Genomic DNA, 14,653 nt, shown 5'->3' with positions numbered 1-14,653 from the left:
AGTGTGCAACGCAGGCAGACGCGCTCTGCAAATGTCTTTGCACTAGTGGGACTATAGCAAAGTCCAATAGCCACGTATAGGATGCCACTAGGTACACTGAGTGTTTGCTAGTATAATGGCTTGGTTAGAATGAGTTGTAGTGTGCAACGCAGGCAGACGCGCTCTGCAAATGTCTTTGCACTAGTGGGACTATAGCAAAGTCCAATAGCCACGTATAGGATGCCACTAGGTACACTGAGTGTTTGCTAGTATAATGGCTTGGTTAGAATGAGTTGTAGTGTGCAACGCAGGCAGACGCGCTCTGCAAATGTCTTTGCACTAGTGGGACTATAGCAAAGTCCAATAGCCACGTATAGGATGCCACTAGGTACACTGAGTGTTTGCTAGTATAATGGCTTGGTTAGAATGAGTTGTAGTGTGCAACGCAGGCAGACGCGCTCTGCAAATGTCTTTGCACTAGTGGGACTATAGCAAAGTCCAATAGCCACGTATAGGATGCCACTAGGTACACTGAGTGTTTGCTAGTATAATGGCTTGGTTAGAATGAGTTGTAGTGTGCAACGCAGGCAGACGCGCTCTGCAAATGTCTTTGCACTAGTGGGACTATAGCAAAGTCCAATAGCCACGTATAGGATGCCACTAGGTACACTGAGTGTTTGCTAGTATAATGGCTTGGTTAGAATGAGTTGTAGTGTGCAACGCAGGCAGACGCGCTCTGCAAATGTCTTTGCACTAGTGGGACTATAGCAAAGTCCAATAGCCACGTATAGGATGCCACTAGGTACACTGAGTGTTTGCTAGTATAATGGCTTGGTTAGAATGAGTTGTAGTGTGCAACGCAGGCAGACGCGCTCTGCAAATGTCTTTGCACTAGTGGGACTATAGCAAAGTCCAATAGCCACGTATAGGATGCCACTAGGTACACTGAGTGTTTGCTAGTATAATGGCTTGGTTAGAATGAGTTGTAGTGTGCAACGCAGGCAGACGCGCTCTGCAAATGTCTTTGCACTAGTGGGACTATAGCAAAGTCCAATAGCCACGTATAGGATGCCACTAGGTACACTGAGTGTTTGCTAGTATAATGGCTTGGTTAGAATGAGTTGTAGTGTGCAACGCAGGCAGACGCGCTCTGCAAATGTCTTTGCACTAGTGGGACTATAGCAAAGTCCAATAGCCACGTATAGGATGCCACTAGGTACACTGAGTGTTTGCTAGTATAATGGCTTGGTTAGAATGAGTTGTAGTGTGCAACGCAGGCAGACGCGCTCTGCAAATGTCTTTGCACTAGTGGGACTATAGCAAAGTCCAATAGCCACGTATAGGATGCCACTAGGTACACTGAGTGTTTGCTAGTATAATGGCTTGGTTAGAATGAGTTGTAGTGTGCAACGCAGGCAGACGCGCTCTGCAAATGTCTTTGCACTAGTGGGACTATAGCAAAGTCCAATAGCCACGTATAGGATGCCACTAGGTACACTGAGTGTTTGCTAGTATAATGGCTTGGTTAGAATGAGTTGTAGTGTGCAACGCAGGCAGACGCGCTCTGCAAATGTCTTTGCACTAGTGGGACTATAGCAAAGTCCAATAGCCACGTATAGGATGCCACTAGGTACACTGAGTGTTTGCTAGTATAATGGCTTGGTTAGAATGAGTTGTAGTGTGCAATGCAGGCAGACGCGCTCTGCAAATGTCTTTGCACTAGTGGGACTATAGCAAAGTCCAATAGCCACGTATAGGATGCCACTAGGTACACTGAGTGTTTGCTAGTATAATGGCTTAGTTATCAGTTGGAGTGTGCAGAGGACAAGAGGGTACAGTGGCAGGATTGTGGTGCTCTGGGTAGAGGAATGGAAGACTGCCTTTCTATTCCCTCCTAATGGTGAAATGCAGGTAGGAAATCCCTGACCTGGGCTACACAGACGCTGTTGCTGTTTGCAGGACCTGTCACCTATGGCTCTCTGACCCTGCCGGTTGGAGCCCTTAAAAGGACTGCTATAAAGTGCTCTCCCTAAGCTGTCTAACGCTGTGTATGCAGCGCATACAGCTGTATCGGCTATAGGACTCAGGAAGACGGAGCTGCGACAGTGATGTCTGACACCAAAGACGCAGAAGGCAGATAATGGCGTCCGTGAAGAAAATGTCCGGTTTTATAATGCAGGGACATGTGACATGCAGATCCTATCACACATGCCGTTGCTTCTCTGGCTCAAAGTCCACTTAGCTGTGTGTGTGTCTGGGATTGGCTGACATGCTGGCCCGCCCCACAAGACGCGCGCGCTTAGGGAAGGAAGACAAGAAAAAAAAAAAAAAAAAATGGCGATCGCCATTATAGAAACAGCAGTGATCTGAAGGCGCTGTTCACGCACACTATACACTGAAATGTGATAATAGTTTGATTCACAGAGTGACTTACACTATTACAGCAGAAACCAAGCTATGATTTAGCTGTTTTTTGGCTGCTAGAACCGTTCTCGAACGTTTCTAGAACTACCGAGCTTTTGCAAAAAGCTCGAGTTCTAGTTCGATCTAGAACATGCCCCAAAATCACTCGAGCCGCGAACTGGAGAACCACGAACCACGAACCGCGCTCAACTCTACTGCTGACACTGCAGTGTGGGCAGCTGCGGACACCGTACAGTGCGGGCAGCTGTGGACACTGCTGAGCGGGCAGCCGCAGGGCTGGGGCAGGAGTGGAACACAGACTGCAGCGGCAACCGACGGAAGTCACACGGAAGTGCTTCTGTGTGGCTTTCGGGGATTTTTGCACACGTAGCCAGGGTAAACATCGGGTTACTAAGCAAAGCGCTTTACTTGGATACTCGATATTTACCCTGGTTACCAGCTTGCTGCAGGCTGCCAGCAATGGCTCCCTGCACACATAGCTGTAAAAAGTCACGCTTTTGGTGATCGAACCGTTCTCGAACGTAACTCGAACTGCCGAACTTTTAGCAAATCATTCGAGTTCGTTGAACGACTCGAACACCCCGCAAAATCACTCGAACATGAAATTGGCGAACCTCGAACATTGCTCATCTCTAATTAGAACAGGGAGAGGAGAGGTAGAGGAGAGCTGACATGGTCAGGGAGTAGAGAGGGAGAGGAGAGCTGACACAGTCAGGAAGATAAGAGGGGAGAGGAGAGGGACAGGAGAGGCAGAGGAGAGGGAGAGGAAAAAAAGGAGAGCAGAATGAGGGGGAGGAGAGGAGAGGAAAGGAGAGAACAGGGAGAGAGAGTAAAGGGAGAGGGTTCAGAGATGCATGATCAGAAGTGCAGAAGCTGTTTATTTGATCATGTGCAGTGCACCGCTCTGAAAGCGTGATGCTTACACCCAGATTTGGAAGCTCACTGACGGTGCCAAAAGATTTCCAAGAGCTGCAATGATGTCAGCTCTTGGAAATCATGTTATCATCTCCACCGAGATGTGATAACATGAAAAGAGGGTTAACTAGTCTGGGAAAACACTTCGACTAGTCAGAGGCCTAATTTACATAGGAACAGCACACTTTATAAATGCTTTTTTTAAAACATTGATTTTAGTAAATAACATTATACAGGGCTGGTTAGGCAGGGAATTTTGTAGAGTTGTCAAATTGGCCAAGCCAAGTAAAATAGATGTGCATAAACAGACATGATGAGGAGTTGCCTATGACTGTGCATAGATATCAAAAGTATAGTGACAACTACTCTACATAAAGGTTGGTGAGAGGCTGACTCTTGCAACAGATGCCCACTGGGGGATTAACTTCTTCCCCTCTGAACCAGTCCGGGCCTGATCACTCCTGATTGGCTGTACATTTCAACATGTGACATGATATCTTCAAGGCATTAAAGTGATTCAAGTGCCTTGAAGTGATGCGACCCTTCTGTCAATGAATCTTCTGCAATGTGTAAAATGACCACAGGCATGTTTTTTTTTAGAAATCTTGGAAATCAAATTGCAAATTGTTCAGTTGTCGAGATCATCGAATCTCCTAAAACTTGGCTCACAATCAATTCTAATGTCATCAATTCTTTCATCCCCAGTAAACGTATCTGATAACTTCCAATGACTTTGCAGGAATACAGTAATGTATCTTTGGAATAGAACAAAAAGGACATGAACTGTTGGGTATAGACTTGGCATGTATAACATGTGAGCTGCCAAGCTGGCACCGAGAAGGTGTGTTTATATTGTTTTCCAGTTATGGATATGGTATATAGTCACATACTGCTTCCCCTCACTTCATTGTAATTGCTTTTTTTTCCTGCCAAGCTCTTGTATTCTTCATGCATTTACACCTCTGATTAATTCCTTCTTTGTCTATCTTGGATCATTTCTTCCTAGCTACCTCTCAGAATTAATTGATTTGATCATTAGGCAGTCATACATCAACCTTCCCAGAAGATACCCAGGTAGGACAATGTCAGAAACTCTTTCTAATTAACACACAAGCAAAAATCACTTCACTGATTTCATGGTGTGACTCAATGTAAAAAACATTAAAACCATTGATCCTTAACCCTTTTGTGGATGTTCTTTTTTCTCCTCTCCTCTTGCCTATTCCTGAGTACATGGCAGTCTTGTTTGTCAGGCTCAAGGAAATTAATATTCATTTGTGACTAAGAAAAAAAATCTCACTTGGTTGTTTCTTTTTTTTAAGAACAGCTTTGTAGCCTGCAATGCAGCAAAATTAAATAAAGTGAAAAATAATGCAATCAATTCGAAAATGTATTAGGCTTAAAATTCTGACTGTGGGAACATTGCCTGCACCCCATGTGTTTATTTAAGATATACTTGGAAAGAAAAGCTCTTTTTTTGTGTTTGTAACTTTACGTGAAACTTCATCTTCAATGCACTTTGAAGGTTTTATCCATAAGTAACAATTCGAAAAGAACCTTCGGCAATTGTCTCTTTTTGCGCTGTAAAATCTAGACATGTTGCAGCCCATGAAGGCTCAGATTCGAGAGAACAATAGGAGGCAATTGTCTTTCACTCCCTATACTTGCCCATAAACAAAGCAGTTGTGATAAAAATAATATAGTGGTAAATTTAATTGTCTTATAAGCATTGATCAAACAAAACTAATTCAGATTTTTTTCTAAGCTGTCACTATATTGTAACCATTGATAAATAATATGAAGTGTCTTCTATGTCCTCTTGGCTGTTTTGCTATTAGACAGCAAACATGTTGCAGGAATCAGTTAAAATGCAACAGTTACCTGTATTTTTACATTTCCAGCTGCTAAATCTGTCCTGATCGGCAGTTCTATATGCAGCTCATGCAGTGTTAGTAAGCAATACAAGGAAGCAATCATTCAGACTTCTACTACACCAATCTGCAGAAAGCAGCGAAAACCCTTAAATAATACATACTATCAGACTTCAGTGGAGTACATTGAGACAAATGCCACGAAGCAAAAGGTGTCGCTGGGATTACCAATGACGTGCTAATGGTTGTTCAAGCAATCTCAATGCCTCCTTTTCTCTGACTCACCAGCTCCCTTTGGGGGCCTGGCTAACGTCATTGAGGGACTCAGAGCTACCAACAGATCACTAACTGTAGGCAAGCCTTATCTTCTCTTCATCTGCATCCTTCTGGTCTTTAAAAAGGACTGAGGTCATTGACAAGCAGCTTTTGAGCTTTTTATCAATAGCCTCTCTGAAATAATAATAAGAAACTGTCGGTTTCATTTTTTTTCTTGTTTCCATGTATAGTAAGATTTTCGTTACAGTATCGCATTTTAGACTCCCACTCAAAACTCTAAAAACAGCAGAAAAAGCAATAACATGATATGTTTTTCCTTGTGATTCTGAGATTCCTTGACTTAAAAAAGATTACAAAATATAACGTTTGTGCTTACAATGTAATGTTTGTTGTTTTGCTGCCTAATGCTGTTATTAGTTGAAATAATTTTTATTAAAGAATTTTCATACAATCAAAACAAAACAGTAACATTATACAGGATACTCAATACATAGCAATACAGTGGAACCTTGGATTACGAGCATAATTCGTTCCGGGAGTGTGCTCTTAAACCAAGTTTATCTTATATCAAAGCTCATTTTTCCATAGGATATAATTGAAACTAAGACATTTCGTTCCACAACATAAAAATATTTACTGAATTTATATAAAATTACAGTACACTAATCCATACAAAATACTGTACAGTATAGTAAAAAGCAAAAATTAAACTGCACGTTAGCTTAGCATAGAATTGCTTGTGTGCGAGAGGTACAGTACGAGCAATGTCCTATACTGGTTAGCAGAAAAAGTACAATACTATATCCATAAATGCAAATTGATAGACATGTTATATAGTATATACTGTACAATGATATACAATATATAGTACATACAGTATATACAGAAAGTTACCTACAGAGCGGGTCAGGGAGTGGTGAAAGGACGTAATCAGAAGTGTGCACGGGGAGTATGTGCTGTTATTGCAAATCATTGCTCTTAGGCCCCTTTCACACGTCAGTGATTCTGGTACGTTTGTGTTTTTTTTTAAACGTACCAGAATCACTGACATACGCAGACCCATTATAATGAATGGGTCTGCTCACACGTCAGTGATGTTTCACTGACCGTGTCTCCGTGCAGCGGTCACGCGTGTCCGTGATTGCCGCAAGGAGACATGTCCATTTTTTTCTGGCATCACTGATGTCCCACGGATCACGCAGTGGTGTGATCCGTGAAACACGTGCCAGAAAAAAACGTGCTTTTAAAATAAAAATCATTTTTACTCACCCGGCTTCAGCGGCGCTCTCTGCAGCCCGTGCAGCCTGCTGCTTCAGAGCCGGCTCATTACTGTCGCGCATATTCATGACGCACGACACAGCCGACCCGGAAGCAGCTGCTGCGGGGGGTCAGCGCCGGCCGGATGCTGCACCGCGGGAGCGATCAGCACCATGGAGAGCGGGAGCACGCACAGGTGAGTTATCTCTAAGTGCAATCACGGGCCACGGAGAACGGAGCCCGGATTGCACTTAGACAACACACGTGTGCCGTGATTCACGGCACACGGAGGGACATGTGCGTGTTTTACACGCCAGTGAAAAACGTCAGTGTTTTTCACTGACGTGTGAAACTGGCCTTAAACCAAGTTACACATTTTTATAAAAGCTTTGCAAGTCTTGCAAAACGCTCTCAAACCAAGTTACTCTTAGGGCGGCTTTGCACACTACGACATCGCAGGTGCGATGTCGGTGGGGTCAAATCGAAAGTGACGCACATCCGGTGTCACTTGCGATGTGGTAGTGTGTAAATCCTAGATGATACGATGCAAAAGCGTCGTTATCGCATCATCGGTGCAGGCTCCGACATTTCCATAATGCCAGTGCAGCGACAGGTACGATATAGTTCCTCGTTCCTGCAGCAACAAACATCGCTGTGTACGAAGCCGCAGGAGCGAGGAACATCTCCTTACCTGCCGCCGGCCACAATGCGGAAGGAAGGAGGTGGGCGGGATGTTTACATCCTGCTCATCTCCGCCCCTCCGCCGCTATTGGCCGCCTGCCGTGTGACGTCGCTATGACGCCGCACGACCCGCCCCCTTAGGAAGGAGGCGGGTCGCCGGCTAGAGCGACGGTCGCAGAGCAGGTGAGTGCATGTGAAGCTGGCGTAGCGATAATTTTCGCTACGCCAGCTATCACAAGATATCGTACCTGCGACGGAGGCGGGGACCATCGCATACGACATCGCAGCATCGGCTTGCGATGTCACAACATGCAAAGCCCGCCTTAATCCAAGGTTCCACTGTATACAGTATGAAGACATTAACGTATCAAGTTAGTAAACCATCTTACCTAAGGGAAAGGGTGGGGAGGAAGGAAGGGATGGGATGAAGGGAAGAACATTTTTTTGGGGAGGAGAGGAAAAGAGGGAAGGGATTTGGAAAGGGTAAAATACAACCGAGAACTTTTATAACAATTCAAGTATATATACATAAAGTATATATACACCACGCGCGCTGCCCCTGCAACCCTGCACCTCAGCCATCCTGCCTCCCCGTTACACCACCGGGTCCCGGGATCACCAACCCCTACCCACGGAGGGGACAACATCCTAGCTGCTCCCTACCATCACTCCCGGGATCCCCGTCATCAGCAGCGGTGGTGCCCATTATCACCACGACCCGTGGGTGGCGTCACGAACTATCTCCCAAAAAAACCCACCCCCTTTTCACTCGTGGACCAGGAGCGCTGCTCGAGTCCCCGGGTCCGGCCCACCGCTCGAGCCACCGAGCAGTAGCAGCAGCCGCGGACCCGAGTGTAGTGAGCGCGGCCCCTCCGCCCGCGACACTAGCTAGATAGATAGATAGATAGATAGATAGATAGATAGATAGATTGCTGGGTGATTTATACTAAGAACCCCACAAATCGATCAAAACAGAGTACAGAATTTTATAATTCCTGTATGAGATGCACGGACAAAGTGGTGTGTGCTCAATGGTAAGCCTATGGGGTTGGATACCGCTCTGCGAAAATTAATGTACTTCAAATCAAGGTTTAGATAGATCAGTAGGGGTCTAGTACCTGGACTCCCACTGATGAGCAAGTGCATTAAATACAATACATAAAACCTTTTGCAAAATTACAGTTACAATCTTAAGCCATGTTTTTTTGTGATGTGTGAGGCCAACTCTAGATGCCCTATTTCTTTTTCATGTGTGTTAAACCTGTTTGTGCCCGTGGAAATCTATTATGGCCATGTTGTGTAGTGTTGAATTAAACGTCACTACTTTTATTATGATAAACGTGTGTTCGACTTTAAAATTAGTACCAAAACTTCATTGGGCATGCAATGGGTTAATGAGGGAGATGTCTGAGGGAAAATCTCTCACCAGGCAATCCATATGAAGAGCCTCCAAATTAACCCAGGATTTATCCTCAATTCCATAACCTTTCCACTTAACGTGATACTGTAGACGGCACCTGACCTAACTGGAACCAAGAATTTGCTCTACCTGATACTTCTGATCGCCTTCCAAATCACCGCAATTATGTCTTAAGGACCAGGTGTCCCCTCAATTTTTTTTAAAATGGTAGAATTGAATGACTTATTAATTTTCCAGCCAATTGTAACGTATGTCTGAGGCCACAGGCTCAAAACAGCTACCTCAAACAGACTTGGCACAAGTCACTCTGTTTGGCAGAGTCCAGGGAAACCCTGACACCCTTTAACCCTTAAAAAGGAATCTGGATTTACAACAGGTCAAGTGGACTGTTTCCTATGGATGGGCTGCTGTCAAGAGGTAGGAAAGATTATGGGATTTTTAAGATAGTGAGGGACAGGGTCTCCTATACTGTCCCTCACACTAGGGGACCATAGGATATTTCTAATCTCCAGACTGTGCCTAAAGGAGGAGAAGCCATAGTGTTACGGTTGCTGCGAGCACTGGAGACTAAGTCCAGATTTCTTACTACTGCACGTGTGCGAGCGCTGGAGACTAAGTCCAGATTTCTTGCTACTGCACATGTGCGAGCGCTGGAGACTAAGTCCAGATTTCTTGCTACTGCACATGTGCGAGCGCCGGAGACTAAGTCCTATCTTGGAGCCATTGCACATGTGCGGGTGACATCATCGCTGACACGAGGTCACATGTCTCTGACACCTTCTATGCCGATTGGTCGCTGGTCATGTGCTTGTGATGCCTTGCTCGGTGATAGGCCAGCATGACGTCACTCCTGTCGTTCTGGCAGCGGATTGGCTCTGGTGTCCTCCATCTTGGATGAGGCACAGAGTCTATATAAGACCCTGACACACGCCGCATGGCGCTCAGTCCTCTTGGTTCATGCATAAGAGTAGACGCTCTGTGCGCGTTCCTCTAGGCATTCCTCTGTCTATGCTAGGTGAGCGCTACCGGCAGGGTAGCGTTCTTATACCTTACAGCTTCGGCTGCTGTCCGTATCCTTACCTCTTAGGGGAGCGGACATAGGCAGGTGCCTGAGGCACATGGTCTGGCTGGGCCTTGTGGTTCGACTCGTAGGTGGACGTTGCCGCTAGGGTAACGTTCCTTATACTGCGTCTGGCAGTTGTTCGTATCCTCGCACACTAGGGTTGCGAACAGAGGTAGGAGCTTTGTGCGGCTTACGCTGCTGTTCGTCTCTTTTGCACCACTAGAAGAGCGGACCTAGGCAGGTGCCATATCTAGTGGTTCGTGTCCTCGCACACTAGTGGAGCGAACGCAGGTAGGAGCTTTGTGCGGCTTACGCTGCTGTTCGTCTCTTTTGCACCACTAGAAGAGCGGACCTAGGTAGGTGCCATTTCGCACACATTGCCTTTGTCTCTGTGATTATTAACAGAGATCATTCCACACACCCTCCAAGTAAGGGAGGAATTGCTTTACTTACTTATTATATCCTTCTGTGAGTTAACAGAGGTATTGCACTCTGCCATAGTCTGCAGCAGAGTCTTTGCACGGTGGACCCTGACTGTCTGATACTCCTTTAGGTTATCAGACAGCCCCCCGTAACACATAGGTTATGGCGTCCGTTTTTTGGGACGCTGAACGAATTATTATGGTGGACTATTTGGAGAAGGGAGCCACTATTACGAGCACCTATTACGCAGAACAAATAAGAAGATTGTGGGAGGCTATTAAGGAGAAAAGGTGCAGCAAACTGCGGGCTGGAGTGCTGTTTCACCAAGATAACGCGCCGGCTCACAAAGCTGCAGTTGCCATGGTAACCATTCAAGAAGCGGGCTTTGAACTGAACTTGACCTGTGCGTGAAATAAAGAAGCATTGATCTGAAATTTCAGGAGTTGTCGGTCATTGGCGCGGTGTGAAACCCCTCTCTACTGCTTTCCGTTATCAGATCCTGACACTGGCAGTAAGGTCGGTGATGTTTGTCAACATTTCTTTGTAACAACCTGAGGCCGGAGAGGTTGTCAAACAGGGTCTAAGCCAGAGATTATGTAAAGGAGAAAATCAGAATCCATAACAATAGTCAAGGAGCCGGGTCAAGAGTGAAAGGGCAGCAAGGTATAAAATCATCAGGAACGAGAAGTGTCAAATAAGCTGAGTTCACACAGGAAAACTGCAATACTATGCAGGAGAACAAAACTAGACTTATCGAGGGATGCATAGGCTATATCTGGCAGCTTCCAGCATTAGCTGGAATTTTTAGTAGGTAGGATGTAGTGTCTTCTAATAGGCTGAAGCTAGGAGCTGATGACTTCAGCTGGACAGCAGACTCACCAATTATGTCACTGTGGGTAGAACTGCAGGTCCCTATCACTCTAACCTTAGTGGATGGACAGAGCCTATGCTGTGCACAGCTTCTGGCTTTAACATCTCCTTTTTCACCAGCACCTGCCACAGACTAAATTCAGCGATTGCTAACGCTAGAAGCAGACGTTGCAGGAGCAGATTCTGGTGGAGATTTTACAGCACCCCCTCTTTTTTGAGGGCCCCCCAGACCTTTAGGACCAAGTTAAATGGGAAACAGAAGATGAATTTTGGCATAGATATTACTCAACCAGAACCCAGCAGCTTTTTTTCTGGGCCATAACCCCTCCAAATTGCTTTTTACTAGACAAGGATTTCTGACTGGGGGAACTGGGGAATCATATGGCTTTAGGAGGGACTTATGAAACACTAGGTATCTTAAAGATGGAGGAAGTTTAAGACAGAAAGCTGTGGGGTTAATGACCTTTATTATCTCTTAAGGACCAATAAATCTTGGACCCAGCTTAGCAGAAGGAACCTTTAAGGCCCCTTTACACACTGAGACTTTCTAGCGATCCCACCAGCGATCCCAACCTGGCCGGAATTGCAACAAAGTCTCTGGTGAGTCGCTGGTGAGCTGTCAAACAGGCAGACCTGGAAAACAACGCAACAGCGATACAGACCTGCAGAACGACCTAGCTAGTCATTGGGGACGTTGTAAAGCAGCTTTTTGAAAGGGAAGTCGCTAACGAAGTCGCTGTAAAGGCCCCTTTACACACTGAGACTTTCTAGTGATCATGCTGCACAGCGGGAAACAAAAGACCAAAGAATGGTCCTGAGAGATGTGTAGTGATCAGCGACCTCACAGCAGGGGCCAGGTCGCTGATGTGTTTCACACACTGCAATGTCGCTGGGGAGGTCGCTATTACGTCACAATACCGGTGACGTTACAGCGATGTCGTTTGCGATGTTGCAGTGTGTAAAGGGGCCTTTAGCTTGATATTTTTCGTTGACAATCATGCCTTGTCCCCAACTCCAAAGCTTGGCCCTCTAGAACGTCTCTTGTTAGCAGCTGAGGCCTTGCCATCCTATGCCTTTTTCAAGTTTTCTCTGACTTCAGACCAAATAATGTTTAATTTCTCCACAGATTTTTCAACCTATGGAGTATCCATCACTGTTGTGGAAAAGGAACCAAAATAAAAATGCAATCAAATGTTAAAGAAGAAGGGAGCAGTTTTAATGGATTATTGATATTGATTTTTAATAGCAAATTCAACTAACACCAGATTTTCCACCTAGTCAGACAGATGAACAGACACATAATACCTAAGATATTGCTTGAGTACTTGATTAGTATGTTCTGTCTGACAATTGGTCTCTGATTGATAGGCAGAAGAAAAAGACAACTCAATATTGATCTTTTTACAGAATGCCCTCCAATATTTGGAAATGAACCGAGTCACCTGGATGGAAACTATATTTTCCAGAACACCATGTAACCATATAATTTGATTAATGAACAACTTACTTGGGGTTTCAGAGTAAGGCAATGCAGAGATAAAAACAAAATTTTAATATTTACTGAACCCCAATCCAGATATAATTCTTCACTTCTGAGGGTGGGAGGTTAGTAATGAAGTCTATGGATGGTTGTGTCCAAGGACTCCTTGGAATGAGTAGGGGCTGGAAAAAACAGTGGGATGGGTTCATAGTGTCTTGACTCAGGCACAAGTTTCACAAGTACGAACATATTCCCTAAAGTCTTTAACTATGATTGGCCACCAAATATTCCTGGTTACCAGTCACATGGTATTGTACCAGGGTGACCTACAAGCACAGAATCATAAGTCTCCCAAAGAATACATAGGGAAAACTGGGGATCAACAAATAGTTTTCCGATAGGAGTAGTGTCAGGGCTTGCTCTTGGGATCTACAGATCTCCTCTACAAGATCTAAGGAAACAGACAATGCAGTTCTACCTGCAGCTAATATAGGAACTGGTTAAGACTCGTCAGACTGAGAAAGACAGAAAATTTGTGAAAGTGCATCCGCTTTTAAGTTTTCAGTACCATGTTGAAACATCACCACAACATCAAATCTAGAAAAGAGCAAAGCCCATGTAGCTTGCCTGGGGTTCAGTCATTTAGCCGATTCCAAAAAGTCAGATATTTGTGATCCATGATAACAGTGACATTATGTTTGGCACTTTCGAGGAACTGGCATCATTCCTTGAAGGCTCATTTAAATGACAACAATTGAAGATTACCAATGTCGTCATTTCTCTTGGCAGGTCTTTGCCACTATGGCGTCAACAAAATTTGCTGCACAACCACAATCAATAATGGCCTGAAGCCGCACATATTTTTCTTGGTAAGATAAACAAGCAGGTAGTAAAAGATTTGCAGAATCACAAGTAAAATACCTGAGCGCGTGGGTAGATATCTGTCACGCTCCCCGTGTCCCAGCACCACTACTTACCCACTGATCCACTCCATGTGTCACCCAGTCATGGCTGCCGCTCCCGCTCTTGCTCCCCTGAGTCCTGTTCCTGGTCTCAGGAGTCTGACTCTGAGTCTTGGCCTCATGGTTCTGTATAGGACTAGGCCGCGCCCACTCTCCTGGTCTTATAGGCCCAGCACACCTGAAGCAGGAAATGACATGAGGCTGTGCTGGGTATATAAGACTTGCCTTTCCATGTGGGCGGGGCCTGATCAACGTGTCTTGTAGCTAGTCTTATGAGCTAAGTGCTCAGGTCCCCTGGTACCGTGTCCTGCTGACTTCTTGTCCTTGCTCCCTGGTACCTGTGCCTGTTTACTTTACTGTCCTAAAGAACTCTGTGACTCTGGTGACCTGCTTATACTTGTCCCTGCCACGCCAGTGCTCCAGCTGCCGTGTACCCTGCCCCCCGGTAGGGTGCAAGGTCCAGTGGATCCACCTCCTGGGCCTGCAAGCCTTCCCGGCCCTGACAGATTGATCAGGCCATGGATCCCGCTGGAGCACAAACATCAGAGCTGGCTGAGCTGCGCCAGGAGCTGGCACAACAGCGTGAAACCCTGAACCGGATGCTGAAATTCATGACGTCCGTGGACCACCGGTTGTATACGCTGCAGACTGCCGTCTCGTCCACGCAGCAACCAGTCTCCAGGTCTGAACCAGGTTCCTCCACAGCCTCGCAACTTCGCCTCGCTGCTCCGCCTCGCTATGCAGGGGATCCCAAGTCCTGCCACGGTTTCCTGAACCAGTGCTCCCTGCACTTCCAGTTGCTCCCGCACTTGTTTGCCTCAGACCAGGCGAAGGTGGCGTTCCTAATGTCACACCTGGAAGGCGAAGCCCTGGCCTGGATTAACCCCCTGTGGGAAAATGAGGACCCGATGGTCACCGACATCCAGGAGTTCCTGCGAGCCTTCAGGGGCACCTTCGACGAACCCGGACGAACTACCGCAGTGACCTCTACGCTCCTCCGGCTACGCCAAGGGACCCAAACAGTCGGCCAAT

Source organism: Anomaloglossus baeobatrachus, chromosome 10 (assembly GCF_048569485.1).
Source record: "Anomaloglossus baeobatrachus isolate aAnoBae1 chromosome 10, aAnoBae1.hap1, whole genome shotgun sequence".
In the NCBI taxonomy this organism is placed as follows: domain Eukaryota; kingdom Metazoa; phylum Chordata; class Amphibia; order Anura; family Aromobatidae; genus Anomaloglossus; species Anomaloglossus baeobatrachus.
This window is presented reverse-complemented; position numbering follows the sequence as displayed.